The sequence below is a fragment of the Equus quagga genome, chromosome 2 (genome assembly GCF_021613505.1).
Source record: "Equus quagga isolate Etosha38 chromosome 2, UCLA_HA_Equagga_1.0, whole genome shotgun sequence".
In the NCBI taxonomy this organism is placed as follows: Eukaryota; Metazoa; Chordata; class Mammalia; order Perissodactyla; family Equidae; genus Equus; species Equus quagga.
Genome location: NC_060268.1, coordinates 68,217,369 through 68,240,496, shown reverse-complemented (window position 1 = coordinate 68,240,496; position 23,128 = coordinate 68,217,369). Strand labels below are relative to the sequence as shown.

The 23,128-nt window shown below is 38.0% G+C and overlaps 1 protein-coding gene across 9 annotated transcripts in view; it reads right to left on the bottom strand.

The window, feature by feature from the left end:
- Nucleotides 1–23,128, bottom strand: part of PEAK1 (pseudopodium enriched atypical kinase 1) — a 294,511-nt gene that overhangs the window by 270,995 nt on the left and 388 nt on the right. For 2 of the 9 annotated variants that reach the window (XM_046653653.1, XM_046653651.1), the window contains exon 2: nt 8,524–8,581. The exons of 5 other annotated variants lie outside the window; for them this stretch is intronic. The gene's annotated coding sequence lies outside the window, so the exon portion shown is untranslated. Of the gene's footprint in view, nt 1–8,523; nt 8,582–22,767; nt 23,101–23,128 lie in introns of those variants that run through there. 2 more of the 9 variants (XM_046653654.1, XM_046653656.1) reach the window with 2 other exon arrangements.

The following is a 23,128-nucleotide window of genomic DNA, read 5'->3' as shown; positions in this document are numbered from 1 at the left end:
AATTAAACATGTTCTGCCTATTAAGAAAACAAACTTGAAGAAACCAAATGGTCTTTACCATTTCCAGATTAAAAGTACTAAGCTTCTGCACTATGAGTCTATTCCAAGAGCATTGTTTTTAATTTTTTTAATAGAATAAACAAACTATAACTCTATGCTAAGGAATACTATCTAACAGTCAAAGAATGAGATAGAACTACATGTACAGACATGAAAAGACATATTCCATACTGGGGTAGAGAACAGAATGTAGAACAACGTATGCAATATGATAAAAATATAGACACAAAATAAAACTACACACACACACAGAATAAAAGATCTGGAAAGATACCAAGCTGACTTCAGTGACTACCCCTCAGAGGTAAATAAATAGAGGGAGAGATATGCAGGAGGAATTTGGCTCTTTTTTCTATATATTGCTATATTGTTTGATTTGTTCTGAGATATTATTCATCTATCACTTGTTTAAGTAAAAAGATTTTTACAGAAACATTCTCTAAAACCAGATAAATGACAATATTTAGCACTGGTGCTTAACATTCCAAATGCTACAAAAAAAACAATCTTAAGTGAATAGTCAGAATAACTGACATAGCATTTAGACTCCCTCAAAAAATTTATATTATGAAATAAATGACACAGACTTGGAAAATTCAAACTCTAAAAGGGGCAGGTCAGAAGAAATCTTATACTTTCAAAATGGGTATTCTAAGCTACTGGAACTAGGCTAGATACTATAAGTACTTTCATACATGCCCTATAACTCATTTACTACAAATGTGTTTTACAGATTACAGTTCACAATAATCTCAAACTACAAAAGTACCATCTCCAAAATAATCACCTTATAAAAATGAGCAACTTTTTTCCTGCCCTAGAGAAAAGTTTTGCTATACATACCATTTCCTTTCCTCCTAACAGTTCAATTTGCTGGCAATTCAAGAAGTGGTTCAACTGTAGCACTAAACCTTAAGAAGATATAGCCTTCTTGCTCTCTCAGTACTTTCTCAAAAATGATACCCAGGGACCAAAAGTTGAAATATCACTATGACAGTCAATCTGCACTAGTTACAATATAATTGTTAAGGGTATGAAAAGTACTTATGTAACTAAAATCATGTTCCTTTTCTTCTGCTACTTAAAAAATACAACACAAAAATTGTAGTTCATGGGTCAACTAAACTCCCAAATCACCTATGAACATATTTTTCATTTTTTTCCACAAATTATTATTCATTTGAACTTCATCAGTCAGACACTGATATGAAGAACCAAAAATAACTGCAGAGCTTATCGTCAAATGCACGAGCTAAACTAGATTACAACAAGTAGTCAGGAGGTGAACATCTTGCTTTTAACGAATTATAATTTTCTAAGCTAAGAATGAGCAGATGCGAGATACACTAGCAGTGGAATTAGAGAAAAAACAAGATTTCAATCCTCTCTCTCTTATGCCTGATCACAATACCAAACAGTAAAATTCAGAATGGAATAGAAATAAGCAGAGGATTTTTTTAACAGAATCACTTAAAAATACATATCTAGCCATCAGGGAGAAAAGATCAACAAGGGAAGAGAAGCAGCAAGTTCCCTCCTCCTTTAATTGAGGTCAGTGATTTCACTCAATCAATAGATCATTCACTTTTCATTTGGCCAAGTGTTCTACACTGTCACTGCATATATCTCTATTAGTAATATGTACCATGTTTCTTCATACCAACAATTTTAACATATACTGTCACGTGGAGAAAAATCGAGTTCACTTTATCTTTCTGTCATCAAATAGCCAAAGATACTAAAAGGTTTTGGTGGAACGTAGAAGTGAGGGAATATAAAACAGAAAATTATGCCAACTACTCCCAAAATGCATCATTTAGCTCATGGTGTCCTAATACATGGACAACATTCGATTGCTTCCTAAAGTTCCTCACTTGCTCCCAGGAAACAATAAGGCATACACTGTGCAGGCTATTCTATATGAGGCTTGCTTACTTCATTCATGAGAGATAAAAGGAAGCCACTTTATCAAAAAATACCTTAAAAAATAGGACATATCCAAATTTTCAATTGCTACAGATGACTCAGTGAGTGGGCAGTTATAGAAACTCAAAGCTGATGCTAGAAAAAGCTAATGTTTTCATGAAGATCACTTTGAAAAGCTGTTCTGGGTGGACATTATTTGCTCTTAAATTATGATTTTGCTTTACTTCCACCTTAAGCACTTATGAGGTGCCCCATCCTTTGCGGAGGAAAAAGATTGAGTTTCATCAATATAGAAATGAGAAGACCATTCTTATTCAGGGCATTTTCTAGTTGTTAGACCAGTAATTAAATTATACATGCCAGTAATTAAAATACTGTTACCTTGCTTCCACAATTTTGGCATCCAATGAGCTTTCATTTGTGTCTCAGGCTGACTTTTAAGCTGATAAAGACTGAGTACAGTGAAAACAGTCATCTCTATCTCCCAATAATAACAAAAAAAATTTTAACTGTTTAAACAGAGATAAAGATATTTAAGTGCTAGACATCTTTTAAAACAAGGTAACTATAACATATTTTAGAGATATACTTATTTACAGACAAGATCTGATGAGTAAAATATTAACGGTAAGTATAAATACAACCACAACACGCAATCCTACTGATTGATTGTATGGGCAAATATTAATTATTACAGTTCTCATATTCCAGTAAAGAACTTAAATAAGAAGAAATAGTACAAATCAAGTATAATAAAGTAATAGCTTCCTCTTGTAGCACTCTCAGTTTAGGAAGTTATTCTACATATTTTCAGCCTTTGAGTTCAATATTTATTGAGTGTGAGTGCGTCAGACCTTATACTAAGTCCTGCGGACACAAAGATGCATAAGACTCGTCCCTTTAGTCTCCATTCAACATATTTGATAATCAAAATCATATTAAGAAAAAAAGGCAGGATTATCTCCATCTTACAGAACAAACTAAAGCTTAGAGATGTTAAGGAATTTTTTCACATGATCACAAACTAAATTAAAAGCAAAGCTTCTTCAATACTCTTCCAGTATATTATATATTCAGTTTATCTCACTAAGTTTAGGGATCTTCCTGATCATGCCACATCTTTCTTATCGTACCACAAATTCATTTTAAAAAGAATAGAATGATTTTAATTGCTATTGTTTCTTAAGAGTAATTAGGATTATGATAAATGTGTTTGCATGTGTTATATATAGATATATAATTTATATAGGCACATGTCACATGTTCATGCGTTTGTTTATTACTCACTTCATAAACGTATACTCTACAAGGAAGGATAAAATTCATTTGTTCTCAGGTCTTAAACCACAAGGTGTACTCGCAAACTCTCAGTTATGCAAAATATTAGAATATGGAATTGGTCTTACTGACCATTCTGAGAATTACTACAAGGAGTATACCCAGTAGACCTTCAGACAACTACAAATTTAACATTGTGTCACATGGAAGTCCGTAAAAATAGGAATATGTAATTTTATTAAGGTAAAGGTTTAAAACTTCATGAGACATCAAAATGAGCGCTCAGCATCCACGATGTAACTTGGCTTTGCTGTTTTCTTCTCACTACACTCCTTTCCAGAGTACTGCAAAGTGCTACTTTATTGCACTTCTTGGAGGAAATTATATGTTCTAGCACTGTGCTAATACTAGCCACATGTGCCTACTGAGCATTCAAAATGTGGCTAGCCTGAATTGAGACGCGCTGCAAGTGGAAAATATACATTGGACTTTGAAGATTTAGTAAGAAAAAAGATCGTAAAACATCTCAATAATTTTTTATAGTGAATATATGTACCATGACGATATTTTAGTTATAATGGATTAAATAAAATGTATCATTAAAATTAATTTCACCTGTTTCTTTGTACTTTTAAAAATGTGGCTATTAGAAAATTGGAAATTATGTGGCAGGCATAATTTCTATTGGACAGCACTGCTCAAAAAAAAGGCCCAAGAGATTTGAGACATATTCTTTGAGGCTATCAAGGGCCTATTCAACTAATAAATCATTTATTATTGCCAGTTTTCAATCTATCAGAGAGTGAACATGGAGTGGGGAAGAGGTAGGACTTTTTAATGATATAGGAAAATGTCCATAAGATATTATCAAAAAAAGAGTATGATACGAGATTTTAAAAAGTGAAGCTGCTTCAAACACGCATGTAAGTTATTCAAATTTAGTTTAGCAATATGAAAAAGAGAAAAATATCAATTCCTCTAAATGAAAAGCATCTCCTGTTGTGAACATCAATCTACTATCTCCTTAGCCAGTCTCAACTCCTGCATGCCTCTCACAGTATGACCAGCTTACTGCACCAACTATAACAGACACATAAACCATATCTCTACTATATACAGTATGATGTCAATTAGGTATTTGAAATGTATATACACACCAAAAAAATGGGGGGAAAGGCACCAAATTATTAGTGCTGGTTATCTCTGGATGACAGAATAATAAATTTTCTCCTTTTTACTTATTCCATATTTCTCCAATTTTTTCTACAATAAAAGTTAACTTTTTTCCTATCATAAAAGCTACTAATTTTTTAAAGATGTATATAGTATAATAGGCATATCAAACTCCACTCCAGATGTGCAGCCAAAAGGGACAGAGAGAATGAGAGGAAGTCATTATGTACAGTAGGACTCAGTTTCCCAGTCAGACAGCTCGTCCATGAAAACCCAGGCCAGACAGTCCCAAAGGAGATGAGAGAGGGTCAACATTCATGCAGCTACAAAGTCCTGTAGTTGTCTTTTACAAAAGAATACAAAACATCGGGGCTGGCCCCGTGGCCGAGTGGTTAAGTTCGCGCTCCACAGCAGGTGGCCCAGTGTTTCATTGGTTCGGGTCCTGGGCGCGGACATGGCACTGCTCATCGGGCCGCGCTGGGGCGGCGTCCCACATGCCACAACTAGGACCCCCAACGAAGAATATACAACTATGTACTGGGGGGCTTTGGGGAGAAAAAGGAAAAATAAAATCTTTAAAAAAAAAAAAATACAAAACATATCCTTTTCCAGATGATGATTTTTTGCTAGGCTTTTGGAACACAAAACTGACATTTGAACCACAAGTTGCATTTATAATATAATTCAAATTTTATTTGCATATGTTTAATTAAAAAACACATGTGAAATAAAATCTAAGTCAATGATTAAAGTTTAACTCCCTAAAATAGGAACTACTCTATTTATAAATTATTTCTATGCTACTGACGGTACAATTTACATATTCACTGATGCTATCATCCTACAATGTACAGAACGCATTTATACAGAAGGGAGTATATAAAAAACAATGTAAACTTGCTCTTACACTACATAGAAGAAAAAAGGTTATCAAACTACAGGTTTCTCTTCTCTCCCTCTCATCACTCTCATATTATACCAACCTCTTTTAACTTGTAACTTCAGAACCAACAGCTGAATTAAGATCTGGCAGCCTACCTAAAACATTTCAGTTGTGAGGTTTAATATTGTGAATGCAGCGGGTCCTCAAAAGGCAAATGCTGAAAAACAGTCTAGGAGTATTGCTGCAAAAATAATTTTTCAAGTCAAGGAGAGAACTGGCATTAGGAAAATACTTTTTATTGTTTCTCCAATACCTTTAATCTCCTTTCGCACAAACTCCCACAATTACTCCTACTCCACACCCAAATAAAATCTATAAAAACTGTTGCACACCTGGGAAGAAGGCAGTTTCTCAGCATTTGAAATATTCAACTCATTATTACAAAATAGTTAAGAGGTATACCATGGCATCCACTCTTGTAATAACAAAGTAACTGAATCTGCTTTGAAAATTATGGTGGGGGGAGGGAGCTAAATTTAAACAATGAAAAGTTTTCCTATCACATAAAAAAACATAGTTTCCTGCTCCTTCCCATCAGTGGAACCAAAGAAGCTCAGAGAGGTAGAAGTAAGGGAGTAAGAAGAAAACTTTTCTCTAAAATCTAGGAAAAGTCTACTTAATATGGATAAACCTATAAATACACTGGGTAGCTAAAATCTTTCATTAATTTTTAAATGTAATATTTCTACCATCCTTAATTTAATCAACAAACACATGATACTTACTACACCCTAGGCACTATTTTAAGCACTTTTCCAATATTACCTCATTAAAAATCATCTGAGGAAGGTACTAGCATTATCCCCATTTTACAGATGAAAACACTAAGGCATAGAAAAATAATTTTCCCAAGATCACACAGCTACTAAGTGGCAGAGATGAGATTCAATCCCAGGCAGTTTGGGTCCAGAATCCATGCTCTTAACCACAATGCAATGCTGACTCTCAACAAGTACTATGCTCACGAAAGCCCAATGTCTGGCTTATAGTCAAATATTTAATAAAAATCTGCTAAACAAATTAAAAGGGAAAAAAATGGAGACAGCAAAAAGTAGAAAACCTATTATTTATAGTTTCAACACATCACTATGAGTATATCGGGTTACTTCCCATCAGTCTTTTTCCCTTTTTCACATAGGGTTTTTAAATTTTTCCTTTACTTATCACTCATCACACATGAATTTTTAGAAAATCAAAAACCTTAAGATATTAGTCTCTCAGCATTTTTAGAACAGTTAAAATTAATTAAACACTTATTGTTTGTCAAACACTTACGTGCTTTCTACATATTCTTATTTCACCTTACAACCTCATAAAGTAGGTACAAATATTATCCCCCTTTTACAAATGAGGAAACTGAAGCACAGTTAAGAAACTAACTTAAGGTCACATGGCTAATAAGTCAGTAGTTGAGCCAGGATTCAAATTCAGGCAGTTTGACTCCTGAACTAGAATTCTTGACTATTCCTGGAAGGTAGGATCATGAGCTACTTGAAGGATAGCGATCATGTTTTTATAGAGTAGTGTTATTTGTTTGGCTTATCCTAAAATGAGGATGTTACCATACAGATTTATTTTATTTTGCTCTAACTCTGACTTAGACAATTAAACTTTTTAGTACCTTAAGTTTTCTTGAACAAGCTAAATAACTCTTTGTGTCTTACTTTATAAGAGTCAAGTATCTTATGTGATTCCTTAACTCAAACAACTATTGGAGTACCCATTACATGTGAGGGACTACGCTAATAAGACAAAGTCTTTGCAGTCAAGGTACAGTCTCTTTCTACTCAGCATATAAATATGCTCAAGTTTCCCACAATTAATGAATACAACATACCAGTACATACAAATGGATAACAGCTTTACCAGCCATTGAGCAGGAGAACTGAGAATAGAATCCTGCAATACTCTGCCCCCTATCCCATAAAGTAAATAAATCCCTTATTTTTCTTACAGTTCCTAAAGTGTAATTGACAAGTAATTACTCAATACGTACTGTTCGCCTGTCTCATGTTATACCACCTCTTAGCAGCTGGCAATGAAAGCCTACCCATTTTTGGTGCAAAGGAGTGGAAATTAAAATATTTTACTAAAACCTCAGTTTACTACATTACATGTTTACATTACTTTTAAAGTTCTATAATTGCATTTTGGGTATGACTTTAATAACCAAATGATAAATGTGAAATGTCTAAGACCATCCATAAAAGAAGCAGTCAAAAAATAAATATGTCCACAGAAGATGGTACGGTCACGTCTGCTTCACCTTATTTTAAGCAGTCTTGACTTCAATCCCCTTGATTGTGCAATTCACATTACAGACAGGCAAAAGTTAAAAAGTTAAGCACAGCAGAAACCGTCCTAGCGAGTTCACTGAATAGGTTAATTGACAGCCAATGACTACAGGCACAATTACCAACCCAAGACCCTACAATGGCAGGGGACCAAGAGCAGAAGCAACCTGTGAAACCAAGGTCAACATACAGAGGAGCTCTGCTTGTTGATAATTACTAGCGTATGCAAGAAACTATGACAAGTTTCTTGACTGACGCACACTTATATCTGTGTTGATATATAGCTGGCACACGTTTGAGTTCATGTTTCTTACGTCCATGTACTCTAACAAGTTTCTCTAGTATGTTATATTTGCATCATTACCTGGTACTTGCCTTCCATTGGTACCATCTTCTTAAGACTGTAATTTGTTTCATCTTAGATTGTAGATTTATGAAAGAAGGGAGCTCTGCTAACCCCCGAAACAGCTCAGTGCTTTAGCAAATAACAGATATGGAGTGTTTATTAATGATGAATACAAAAGCTACCTATAGCCACACTCCAATCCTTATTATCTTGCAGAACTGCTCCAGGAGGATCTGACTGAAACACCCAGGAGCGAGTCCTTGAATCTCTTTGCTAGCTACACTCACTCCTCAGGTGATATCTATACTAACAACTCCCAGATGTATCCAACCTAGATCATTCTCCTCTGAACTCAGATTCCTATGTTCAACTATTGACTTGACATCTCTATTAGCATGTCTGTTAGACATCTCAAAAACTTAGCCAGTCTGGAACAGAACTCTTGAACTCTCCTCAGAAACCTCCTCTTTGTTAATGACAACTCCATCCTTCCAGTTGCTCACCTTAGATTCATCCTTAACTCTTCTGTTTTCACATTCCACATCCAATCTATCAGCAAACCTAGTTGGATCAAAACATATCCATTTAGTCAGACATATAGGTATGAACGCAAGCCTATTTTTACATACAGAAATAAACATACATATGTGTGGAAACATAGATTGGTATACATACATAAATTTCATAGCTCTCTGTCCACTGAGAGTGTCTAGAAGCAGTGACTCCCCAGTAGTAACAAGCACACCTAACATCCAGATCTTGGCCTCAAAATACCCTTCTCCAAAAAAAGGAACCAGGGTTTCTTGGAGAAATGAGTCAAGGGCTAGGGCAGGAAAAATACAAGATGAACCTGAAGCATCTGGTAGTGCTAGAGAATAAAGAAGTGTAAATGTACACACACAAAGGATAAGAGCACATCAAAGAACACAGAAGTCAACCCTAAAACAGCTCCCAATGGCAAAAACTGGAATAATTTGGTCAACAAAATAAATAATCATAGCACTGAATTATAATCCTAAGGATAAAATAAATATCCATGAATTGGAACTGATATAAATGATTAAATAGATAGATAGATGAGAAGGGACAAAACTTCCTTACAAAAGACTTCCAATTAATAAATGCATAAAAAATGAGAGAAATAAAAACTACTTTTAGAACAATATAGCAATCATTACTGCATGCAAGATCCACTGATGAATGCTAAAATTAGTGGGGTGAAACAGGATACTGGCAAAGCTTCAAAGCATCTCCCCCAAGATATTTACCAACTATTGTGGTGGTTTTAATATATGTCCACAAAGGAGTGGTGACATTAGCATCACAGCAGAGTGAGCTTTTCCCTTGGACTCTCCCCTCTAAGATACAACCAAAAGGACATTGATAAACCAACAGAGGACATGTACACAACACAAAAGACATCTGAAAAACCGATGCAGTCATATGCCTGAAGGTACATTTACACTTCTTTATTCTCTAGCACTACCAGATGCTTCAGGTTCATCTTGTATTTTTCCTGCCCTAGCCCTGAAGGTGGTGGTGGGGCTGGATCTGCCAGAAGAAGGGGAAGCTGATCTGCAGGAGCTCTGTGGAATGAGAAGGGCTGCAGCGGCGGGAAGGGCACGGATGAAAAGGGCGCCCAGTCCACACCTGGTACTCCAGCCCCAGAATCTTCCAGAGCACAGTGTGGTGAGCATGGTAGTGGCAGCAAGGAAAGTGAACAGGTGAGAAGAGGTGCCACATCCCCACCCAGCACTCCATCCCAAGAATCATCTACATCACAGCACAGAGAGTGTGGCAGTGGCAGTGGTGAAATTGCAGAGGTAAGGGAGGTGCCCCATCCCTGCCTGGAACTTGAGCCCTAGGACTGCCCGGAGCATGGTGCAGAGAGCTTGGTAGCAGCGGCAGGGAAAGTGTGCAGGTAAGGAGAGGTCTCACATCCCCTTCTGGTACTCCAGGCCCATAATCGACCAGCGCAGAGAGCATGGCAGCGGAGGCAGGGAAAGTATGCAAGTGAGGAGAGGTGCTCCATCCCCAACCAGCACTCCAGCCCCACTATGGCCCAGAGCACAGAGCAGAGAGGGAGGCAGCGGCAGTTGGGGAAAGGGAAAGTGCACAGTCCTTCAATCATCCAGAACTCCATACAGAGAGATGAGCAGAGGTGGGGGAAGTGCTAGGGAATGAGAGTACCCCTACCCCTGCCCAGTGCTCCAGATCTGCCATCGAACAGTTGCTCGGGAAGAAAAGCAGTCAGCAGCTGGAGGTGTGGAGCCCCTGCTCATGCCAGGCCCAGAATACATAGTGCCTGATCCCCACCCAGTAGGCAGTATGTGGCAGCTGTGACCAGATAAGAGCAACACGAAGAAGTAAAAATCCATCCATCAAGCAATATGAGTAGGTATATCAAAGCTCCAGATGAGAAGGGAAGTGACAAGTATCCAGAAACCAACCTGAAGACACAGAAATCCATAATTTAAACAACAAAGAATTCAAAACAGCTATCATAAAAAAAACCTCAACGAATTACAAGAAAATACAGAAAGACAAATTAGTGAATTCAGGAGCTTCTTCACAAAGGAGATTTAAACCATAAAGAACCACCAATCAGAATTGCTGAAGATGAAAACCACAATGGGTGAAATAAAGAAAAATCTGGATTCCCTAAACAAGAGAGCTGACAATATGGAAGAGAGAATCAGGCAGTTAGATGATAGTACTATAGAAATGCTTCAGACAGAGGAGAAGAGAGAACTAAGACTAAAAAGAAATGAAGAAGCTCTCAGAGAAATATCAGACACAATCAGGAAATGCAACATAAGAATTATATGTATGCAAGAAGGGAAGAGAAGGAGAATAGAGCAGAGAGCTTGTTCAAAGAAATAATAGCTGAGAACTTCCCAAACCCAGGGACGGAGCTGGAAATCCATGTGAAAGGGGCCTCCAGATCTCCTAACAATGTCAATGTAAAAAGACCCACTCCAAGGCACATAGCAGTGAAGCTGGCAAAAGTCAGGGACAAAGAAAATATACTAAGGGCAGCGAGGCAGAAGAAAATAACTTACAAAGGAACCCCTATCAGGCTTTCAGTGGGTTTCTCAGCAGGAGCCTTACAGGCCAGGAGAGAGTGGAATGATATATTCAAAATTCTGAAAGACAAAAACTTTCAGCCAAGAATACTCTATCCAGCAAAAATCTCCTTCAGATATGACGGAAAAATAAAAACTCTCCCAGATAAACAAATGCTAACGGAGCTCATTGTGACAAGACACCCCCCCTAAACGAAATCCTCAAAAAAGTCCTCCTATCTGAAAAAAAAAAAAAATAGGAAAGGGGCTACAAGGCCCTGAGTAAGGAGATGAATAGGTAGGAAATAATCAGAAAATGGCAGCTCTCTATCAGATCAGGTTAGTAAACACTTAACTTTAATATCCAGGATAAAGAAAAGGAAAACACCAAAACAAAAATGATCTCATCATTTTAACCACAAACTCACAACACAAGATGGAAAAAGATATGACAAAAATAACTTAGAAAGGGAAGAGGAAAGGGATGGAATCAGTATAGTCTGAGGAAATAAGAGGCTATCAGAAAATGGACTACCTCAACTATGAGATTTTTTATACGAACCTAAGGGTGACCACTAAAAAAATAATTAGAACAGAAACATTTACAATAAACAAGGAGAAAACGAAGAAAACCAACAGAGAAAACTACCTAATCAAATTGGTAGTCTGAAATACACGGGATAAGAAACAAAGGAAATGCAAAAGAACTGGGAAATGAGGGCTAAGGGGGCAGTATTAAGCCCTCATATAGCAATAATCACTCTAAATGTAAATGGACTGAATCTTCCAATCAAAAGGCACAGAGTGGCAGGATGGATTAAAGAACAAGACCTAACAATACGCTGCCTCTAGGAAACATAGGCTCAGAGTGAGGGGATGGAAGAGAATACTACAATGGCAAAAAGAGGAAACAGCTGTTGCAATACTTATATCAGACAAAGTAGACTTCAGGATAAAATTGGTAAAGAGAGACATAGGGTGCAGTATACAATGAGAAAAGGGACTCTTCACCAAGAAGACATAACACTTATAAACATGTATGTGCCCAACATAGGAGTACCAAAGTAATAAAGCAACTATTGACAAACCTAAAAGGAGATAAGGACAACACAGTAATAGTAGGGGACACCAACACCCCACTTACACCAATGGATAGATCATCCAGACAGAAAGTCAACAAGGAAACATTGGACTTAAATGAAAAACTACAGCAGCTGAACTTAATAGATATATGGAGAGCACTCCAGCCAAAAACAGTAAAATATACCTTCTTCTCAAGTGCACATGGGACATTTACAAGGATAGACAATATATTGGGAAACAAGGCAAACTTCAATAAATTTAAGAATATTGATATCATATATACAATCTTTTCCAAACATAATGCCATGAAACCAGAAATCAACTACAAGAAAAAATCTGGAAAAGAAATGAAAATGTGGAGACTAAACAACATGCTACTGAACAACCAATGGGTCATCAAAGAAATAAAGGGAGAAATCAAAAAACACTTGGAGACAAATGAGAATGAAAACACACCAGACCAACTCTTATGGGATACAGCAAAAGCAGTCCTAAGAGGGAAAATTATAGCAATACAGGCCCACATTAAACAAGAAAAAGCTCAAATAAACAATCTTAAAATACACCTAACAGAATTAGAAAAAGACCAGCAAACAAAGCCCAAACTCAGCAGAAGGAGGGAAATAATACAAATTAGAGCAGAAGTAAATGAAATTGAAACAAAAAAGACTACAAAAAGGGTCAATGAAACAAGGAGCTGGTTCTCTGACAGGATAAACAAAACTGACAAACCCTTAGCCAGGCTCACTAAGAAAAAAAGAGCGAAGGCTCAAACGAATAAAATTAGAAATGAAAGAGGATAAATTACAATGGAAACCACAGAAATACAAAAGATCATAAGAGAGTATTATGAAGAACGATATGCCAACAAACCAGACAATCTAGAAGAAATGGATAAATTCTTAGACTCTTACAACCTCCCAAACCAAATCAAGAAAAAATAGAGAATCTGAATAGATCAATCACAAATAAAGAGATTGAAACAGTAATCAAAGATCTCCTCAAAAATAAAAGTGAAGGACCAGACAGCTTCTCAGGAGAATTCTCCCAAACATTCAAAGACAATTTATCACCCATTCTTTTCAAACTATTCCAAAAAATTGAGGAAGATGGAAATATTCCTAACATAATCTATGAGGTCAACCTCACTCTGATCCCAAAACCAGACAAGGATGACACAAAGAAGGAAAATTACAGGGCAATATTGTTGGTGAAGACAGATGCAAAAATGCTCAACAAAATATTGGCAAACCAAATAGAGCAATACACTAAAAAGATCATAAGGCATGATCAAGTGGGATTCATACCAGGGACACAGGGATGGTCCAACATCGACAAATCAGTCAATGTGATACAACATATTAAGAAAAGGAGGAACAAAAACCACATGATCATCTCCATAGTCACAGAGAAAGCATTTGACAAGATCCAGCATCTGTTCATGATAAAAATTTCTAAATAAAATGGGTATAGAAGGAAAATACCTCAACATAATAAAGCCCATATATGACAAACCCACTGCCAGCATCATACTAAATGGGGAAAAACTGAAAGCCATCCCACTGAGAGCAGGAACAAGATAAGAGTGCCCACTTTCATCACTCTTATTCAACATAGTACGAGAGGTTTTTGCCAGAGCAATTAGGCAGGAAAAAGAAATAAAAGAATCCAAATAGGCACCAATGAAGTGAAATTCTCACTGTCTGCAGATGACACAATTTTATATATAAAAAACCCTAAAGAATCGATCTGAAAACTATTAGAAATAATCAACAACTACAGCAAAGTGGCAAAAATCAGTGGCATTGCTATACTCTAGTAACGAACTAACAGAACAAGAACTCAAGAATACAATCCCATTCACAATCGCAGCAAAAAGAATAAAATATCTAGGAATAAATTCAACCAAGGAGGTGAAAGACCTATACAAGGAAAACTATAAGACATTACTGAAAGAAATCGATAATGACATAAAGAAATGGAAAGATATTCCATGCAGATGGACTAGAAGAATAAACATAGTTAAAATGGCCATACTACCTAAAGCAATCTACAGATTCAAGGCAGTCCCAATCAGAATCCCAATGACATTCTTCACAGAAATAGAACAAAGAATCTTAACATTCATAAGGGGAAATATAAAACCCCAAATAGCCAAAGCAATCCTGAGAAACAAGAACAAAGCTGGTGGCATCGCAATCCCTGACTTCAAAACATATTACAAAGCTATAGTAATCAAAACAGCATGGTACTAGTACAAAAACATGCACACAGATCAATGGAACAGAGTTGAAAGCCCAGAAATAAAACCACACATCTACGGACAGCTATTCCTTGACAGAGGAGCCAAGAACATACAAGGGAGAAAGGAAAGCCTCTTCAATAAATGGTGCTGGGAAAACTGGACAGCCACATGCAAAAGAATGAAAATAGATCATTATCTTTCTCCATACACAAAAACAGGCTCAAAATGGATCAAAGACTTGAAGGTAAGACCTGAAACCATAAAACTTCTGGAAGAAAATATAAGCAGTACAATCTTTGACATGAGCCTTAAAAGGATCTTTACTAATATGATGTCCACTCAGATAAGGGAAACAAAAGAAAAAACAAGTGGGACTTCATGAGACTAAAGAGCTTCTGGAAGGCAAACAAACCAAGAACAAAATGAAAAAATAACCCACCAAGTGGGAGAAAATATTTGCAAATTATATATCCAATAAGGAGTTAATCTCCATAATATATAAAGAACTCACACCACTGAACTACAGAAAAATAAATAACCCAATCAAAAAGTGGGCAGAGGATATGAACAGATATTTCCAAAGAAGATCTACAGATGGCCAATAGACACACGAAAAGATGCTCAGCATCACTAATCATCAGGGAGATGCAAATCAAAACCATGCTTAGATATCATCTTTCACCCATTAGAATGGCTATAATCACCAAGACAAAAAATAACAAATGTTGGAGAGATTGTGAAGACAAGGGAACCCTCATCCACTGCTGGTGGGAATGCAAACTGGTGCCGCCACTTTGCAAAACAGTATGGAGATTTCTCAAAAAATTAAAAATAGAATTACCATATGACCCAGCTATCCCACTACTGGGTATTTATCCAAAGAACTTGATATCAACAATACAATGAGACTTATGCACCTCTATGTTCATTGCAGGATTATTCACAATAGCCAAGATGTGAAAGCAACCCAAGTGCCCATCGATTGATGATTAGATAAAGAAGATGTGCTGTATATATACAATGGAATACTACTCAGCCATAAAAAAGGACATAATCGTCCCATTCGCAGCCACATGGATGGACCTTGAGGGCATCATGTTAAGCGAAATAAGCCAGACAGAGAAAGATAAACACTGTATAATTTCACTCATATGTGGAATATAAACCAACTTACAACAAAGAGAACAATTTATTGGTTACCAGGGGGAAGAGGGAGTGTGCACAAAGGGTGCAGGGGCACATTTATATGGTGTCTGACAAATATTAACGTACAACTGAAATTTCACAATGTTATAAACTATTTATACCACAGTAAAAAAAATTTTAAAAATATATATATATATGTCCACAAATTCTTTGGTACTCCTCCCTCCAAGAAGTGGAGTTTGATTCCCCTTCCCTTGAGCGTGTACTGGACTTAGTAGCTTGCTTATAATGAACAGAATATGGAAAGGGAAAAATAATAATAAATAATAAATTTAGTATAATACAATAAATTTAAATTAAAAACATTAAATAAAAAATACTAAATAATTATGACAAATATTAAGAAATAAATACTAATAAATATTAAACATTAAATTGAAAAATTTAATAAATAACCATATTTCCAGTGAAGAAATCTGGCAGAAACCATCTTAACAAGGTAATCACCAGTGATAAGACATGTTGGGGGACTGGCCCGGTGGTGCAGCAGTTAGGTGTGCACGTTTCGCTTCTCAGCGGCCCAGGGTTCACCGGTTCAGATCCTGGGTGCAGACATGGCACCGCTTGGCACACCATGCTGTGGTAGACATCCCACATATAAAGTGGAGGAAGATGGGCTCTGATATTAGCTCAGGGCCAGGCTTCCTCAGCAAAAAAAAGAGGAGGACTGGCAGTAGTTAGCTCAGGGCTAATCTTCCTCAAAATTAAATTAAATTAAATTAAAAAAGAAAAAAAGACATGTTGGTATCATGTATCTCTTATATGACACGATAAGAAGGACACTTCAGTGTCAGCCCCAGTGGCATCTTGGTTAAGTTCAGCATGCTCCACTTTGGCAGTTCAGGTTTTTTCCCTAGGCATAGGCCTACACCACTCATCTGTCAGTGGCCATGCTGTGGTGGCAGCTCACATATAAAAAGAGGAAGATTGGCAGCAGATGTTAGCCCAAGGTGAATCATCCTCAGCAAAAAAGAAAAAGAAGAAGAAGAAGGGTATCCCATTTCTGTGATACTTTCCCCCCAAATCCATAACCCCAGTCTAATCATGAGAAAACTTCAGACAAACTCAAATTGAGGAACATTCTACAAAATAACTGACTAGTATTCTTTAAAAATATCAAGGTCATAAAAGACAAGGAAAGACCAAGAAACTGTCATACATTGGCGGAGATAAAAGAGACAACTAAAAGCTATGTAGTGTCCTGGTTTGGATGATGGAATGGAAAAAGGATTTGAGTGGAAAAAACTGGTGAAACACTGAGTCTGGAGTTTGGTTCAAGCATTGTACCAATACTAATCTCTTAGGGTGACAAATGTACTATGGGTATGTAAGATGTTAAAACTGGGGAAACACGGTGAAGGGTATATGGTAGTGGTTCTTAACAGGAGCAATTTTGCCCCACAGGGGGCATTTGGTAATGTCTGGAGGCATTTTTTATTGTTACAACTGGGGGAGTGCTACTGGTATCTACAGGATAGAGACCAGGGAACCCCCCACAACAAAGGATTCTCTAGTCCAAAATGTCAATAGTGCAGAGGTTGAGACAAATTGGTATAAGGGAACTCTATGTGCTATCTGTTCAATTCTTCTGTAAATCTAACATTATTTCATAATAAAAAGTTAAAAAAAAAAAAAGATCCAACCACTTTTCATGAATTCCCTGGTCTAAGACACCACTGTCTCTCAACTGGATTTTTTAAGAGAGGCTCCTAACTAGTCTTCTTGTTTTTACTCTTTACCTCCTTAGGCTACTTTCAGCACACTGGCCAGAGTGAAGTTTTTAAAGCATAATATGATCATGTCACTCCTTTGCTAAAAATCCTGTAATGGTTCCCATCTCACAAAGTAAACACCCAAGTCCTTACAATGGCCTAGAGGCTCCATGTAATCCAGATCTCTCTGACTATACCACTGTCTACTCTTCTACTCACTCCAGTCCAGGCACACTGGCCTCTTAGGGTTCTGGGACACCTCTGCTGCAAGGTCAATGCAAAATGTTTCTTCTACCTAGTGTGTCTCCTTAATTCCTTAACTTTTAACTTATCTTTCCTCACGTCTCACCAAATCCTTCCCAGACATCCTCTTTAAAAGTGCACACAGGGCCAGCCCTGTGGCCTAGTGGTTAGGTTCAATACTCTCTGCTTCAGTGGCCTGGGTTTGGACTTATACCACTCATCAGTGGCCATGCTGTGTCAGTGACCCACAGACAAAACAGAGGAAGAGTGGCAACATATGTTAGCTTGGGGCCAATCTTCCTCAGCAAAAAAAAAAAAAAAGGTGCACACATCCCTTAGCATTCCTGTCCCTGTTGTCAGCTTGATTTTTCTCTACATCACCTATCTATCACCTTCTGAGGTAACAATAACCCTAACAATAAATTATTTATTTTGTTTAATGCCTATCTCACCCTCTCTAGAATGTAAGATCCACGAGGGCAGAAATTTTTGTCTGTTTGATTCACTACTGTAACCTGCATACCTAGCACAATGCCTGGCACATTTTAATGCTCGACAAACATTTGTTAAATGAATGATTCACCTCTGAAATCCTAAATTAAATATCCCAGTGTCTTTCCACCACTTGTTATCATTATCACATTTTTCTTCTTATCTCCTTACTTAGGAAGAATATGGTTTGAAGAAGAAAGAATAGGCTTTGAACCCTGGTTCCACCACTTGATAGTGTGTGTCTCTGGACATGTTATTTAACCTCTCTAATCCTCAGTTTCATCTTAAGGAGAATGACAAAGGGAAGACTATAACATTAATAAAACTTACACAGAAGAGTTAGTGTTAGAATCAGAAATAACGTATTAGTGTCTAGCACACAGTAAGTACTCCACAAATAAAAGCTAATATTACTGCTCCCTCCTCACCAGCTCTTCACAGTGACCTTTAGCATTTCATGCCCTTCATTTTCTCCCAGTTGAATTACCCGTTCCAGGTTTTCTGCTCAAACCCAGCCTGGACCCCACAGTTGTTCATTTCAGTCACAATCCTCAATATCACTAATTCCTTCAACCAATTGTCCTTCAGATATCTCTACGAAGCAGGCATCTGCAAAGCAATGGATAACAGCCTGGGCTTGGAACTGAACCACCAGGGTTCAAATCCCAGCTGTTCATCTTACAATCAAGGAGAATAACAGTGCCCACCCTATGAGTTCTTGTCAGTATTAAATATTTTCTTCAGCTATACCCAAAGCGATCACTGCTGGAGAAAAACCAAACCACCATGAAAATTGGTATCCCTAGAAATCCAAGGTCTACAATCTCAAATGGGTCCTCAATGCTAACAATCCTTTTTCATTTTCCTAGTCATGTGTCTGTCTGTGCATCTACCCCAACTCCCCCCGACCCCCCACCTCAGAAGCTGTTATAAACTCATGTACTCTTTTCAGAACCCCTATTCCATCATGTCCTTCTTCACTCTTAGGAGGTACCCAAAAATGACAGAAGACAAGTCAACAACTCATTCTCCTTCCTTCCTCTGGCAGTTATAAATTTATTTACAAGGCCTCCAACTTTACTTCTTTCCTTTCTGCTCACTGGAAAAGGAAAACCACCTCCTACCCAAGGCCAGTTTCTCTGCCTATGCCTTGGATCCCATCTCTTCCTACTGCCTCCAAATCCTCAGGTCCATCAATCACCTCTCTCCTCTCTCTCTCCCCCTTCCCCCTCCCCACTCCTCCTCCTCTCTTTCAATTTCTCCCCTCCACTGGTTCTTTCCAATCCCACAGAAGCATGCCCAAGACCTTCTTAATTTAAAAAAAGAGGGGAGTAAACTTCTCTAAATCCCTGTATTTCCCTCCATCTATACTCTTTCCTTCAATCCTTTGTTGAAAATATGCATCCTCTTAATTAGCTACACTTCTAGCTGTCATTCACTATTCAAGCCCCTCAATCCATTACAATGTAGCTACCTGCTTGAGGTGAAGTTACAAAGACATCTTAATCACTAAGTCTTAGAGTTTATTCAGTCCTTATCTTATTTGGCCTTTTCATGGCTGGATACAGTGTTGACCACTACTAGTCCTTGAAATATTCTCCTCCCTCACCTTCCATGACAAATCTCTCAGTTTCCTTTTTTCATCTTTGGTCTTCTGGCACAGATGGTTGGCTTCTCTTCAGTTGCCTGTCCATTCAGTAGCTCACTAACAGAAATGTGGAACTCATCCTAAATCTTAAATCTTGCTCAATTCCATAATCCAATTATTTACCCTGTTGATGATACTTCCTAAGTCTCTCATACATCCACTCCTCTTCTACATTCCTCAACAGTTCCCACCAGGAATGGCTTCCTAACCAGCCAGCTTCCAGTTTTGCCCTTCTCTAATCCATCAACAAGATAGGTCTAAAACACAAATGTGATCCTATCACAGTATAATTTTTCCCCCTACTAAATCCTCACAGCCTTAGGATAAAGTTAAAGCTCCTTAGCTTGGTTAATAAGACATTCAGTGATTTGGCTTCTTGCGACTTCATCGGCCCCTATTTTAAAACTGTGCTGTCCACCTGTGGCTACTGAGTACTTGAATGTGGCCAGTCCATATTGAGATGTGTTACAAGTATAAAATACACACCAGATTCTGAAGACTTAGTATGAAAAAGGGAATGTCAAATATCTCAGTAATACGTTTTTTATATTGATTACATGTTGAAATGATACTATTTTGGCTATATCAGGTTAGATAAAATGTATTATTAAAATTAATTTCGCTTTTTACTTTTTTAATGTGGTTATTAGAAAGTTTAAAAATATATGTGACACATTTGTGGCTCATATTATATTTTTATAGGACAGCACTGTCTAAAAAGTCTTTCCCCTCTTTCTGAACCTAGTTAATTCCTATCTATTTTTAAAGTTTAGCTCAAATAACCCATTAAGACGTATTTCAGGACACTCCCTCACCCCAAGACCTCAAGTCTTCATGAACTACCCCTCCTCTGGGCTTCCCATCCACAGGAATCTGCTTACATCTCTGCCTATTTCACACCACGTTGTAATTATTGATTATCAGCTATCTTCTCCTCCTAAACTGTACAATCCCTGCAAAAAGGACTATAATTCTACATATACTCAGGGCCCAACACCATGCCTACCATTTAAAAGGCAATCAAAAAATTTGTCAAACAAATAACTATCTATTCCTGGCCTGAAAGTTACTAGAATTTCTAGTTCTCCAAGAAAAACAAACCAGCAGTGAAGGAGCCTAGACTTCCCCATGAGCTCTAGTGGCAGTAGGGAGTAGGAATTAGAGACAGAACGGCAATGAGAAAATAAAGTTCATGACACACATCTGCCTCATACAGTGAAAACGGATTTGCAGCAGTAATATGGGGCCTTGAACTCAAACTTGGCATGCCAGGGGCCACAGTCTGGTTCCCAAATTATTTAAACAGCCCATCCAACAAAAGAGTATGATTTGGCAGGTTTCAACACAAACAGCTAGAGCCCAGCACCTGTTCCACTTAAACAGCACATCATTACAGTTAAAAACAACAACAAATCTCTCTCATGAAGCAAATGCTAATCTCATGATGCTTCACTATGGAGCAATTTAGAAGAGTTATTATATGAAATGTGCCAAAGCAAGAACTTATGGCTGATGCTTATTTGGCAAATATGGTTGGCACTGCTAGATGTTGAAAAACATGTATGCAAATAGGCAAATAAAAGTTTTTAAGCTCTCAGACTTAAATATTTACATTACCATAAATGTACAAAGATAAATGTTTATATGAGAACACATACAATGTATTCCAGGAACACATTTTTTAATGTGATTGTCAGGAACAGTTATGAAGTGACATTATTTCTTTATGGCTTCAGGGTAGACTCTTAAAAATGAATTCTTACAGAATGTTAATGGGGTACGAACATGATTGAGGAAATTTCTCTATACTCTCACTGGGTAAAATGAAAAGTCATAGTATCATAAGTGTTCAATTAATCTTATCTTTTCCTTTCACCAAAATACTTTCCTTCTCACCCTGGAACCCAGCCAAACATAAATGTCAGCCCCTAAATGGGGGGTAGATGGGGAAAAGGAGGACCACACTTCAAAAAGTCTTAAAGAAAATAACTTGACATTTTTTCCCACATAGTATAGTCATGTTAGAGTTTCCAAAATAAAGATATGATAAAATATTTGCCCCTCTTCCCCTCTGACGGCGATGGAAAGATGTTTGTTTTTTCACATAGTTTGTGAGTTGGTCATAGCCAAAACTCACTAGCAATGGTATGAATTCTACTTCCATTGTTAACTGTTAATCTCTGGGCCAAGACTGTGTAACTCCCATCTTTGAAGCCAAGAAAACATGTCATATACTAAAGGAGTCACCAAAGAGAAGTGACAGGCACTTCAGAAAGTAATTAAGGTACTCAGTGAATTGAGCTATCTCAAAAAGTTCTCAAATCACAGGAGAAGCCATCGTGAAGCAAGCATCCAAGATGGTTCATGGCAAGTTTTACCCCTATGGATAATTCACGTTTTTCACTTTCACACTGCAGAGAGCAACACGGGTTCTCCAACTATACACATCACTACATAACTTCATTTATCAGGGAAAAAAGACGTTGTGGCTGAACAAAAATCAGTAGGTAGGCCCCAAAACAGAATCCTCAAGGCAATCCCAATTCAGGCGAAAAGCAGTTGACATACACCACCCAAAGACCTAAAAATAGCCTTTTATGTAAGTCTCCAACTACTTAATTCAACGTATAATCCTACCACATTAAACACAGGCAGAAGAAAAATGTATTAGGTTTTCAATAGCAAGGCCAATAAAGATGAAATCATAGTTTTCCTTTAACTCGTCACTATCTCCTCTACGCCAGCCTTCCAAAAACTCCATTCCACAGCGCTCAAATTCCTAAACTTGGATCTTTAAAAAAAAAAAAAACGGATTGCAAGAAAGCAACATTTAAAGGTTAAAGGTGGGAAGGCTCCTCTTTCCTGTTGCTCTCAGCAGTCTTTAACTTAGTCAAAGGACGAAAAATGAAATAAGCTCTCAGATGGATGGTGCAGTCGACGGGGACAGGGTAGGCAAGGGGGTTCAGACAGCAAATCCTCATCGCGGGAGGTAAGAAAAGCTACAAGGACGGATGAGTCAAAGGGCAAAGGAGAAACAAACTGATCGAACGAACCTCTCAAAATCCCCAAACAGAGCAAACCCGCGCGTTAGGGGGCTCACAAGCCGCAGCGCGAAGTGAGCAGGCAAAGAGCCACCGGGTTTCGTCCCGGCGCTGCTGGCGAGGCTGCGCCGGATCCTCCTAGGTTTGTACCGGGGTGTCCGTGGAGACTCAGCAACAGCGAGCAGCGCCCTTCCTGCCCCAGCCTCCCCGCGTCCAGCTCCTCCAGGCTTCACTTTCCCCAGCAGCCTCCCAGCCGCGCCCGGGGGCGTCCGTCGCCGCCAGGTCCCAACTTTCCCTCCTCTGGGGGGCGCCGAGCCACCGGGGCCGCCGCCGCCGCCGAGGGAGGGGGCGGGAGCCGGGGCGGCTGGAGGCG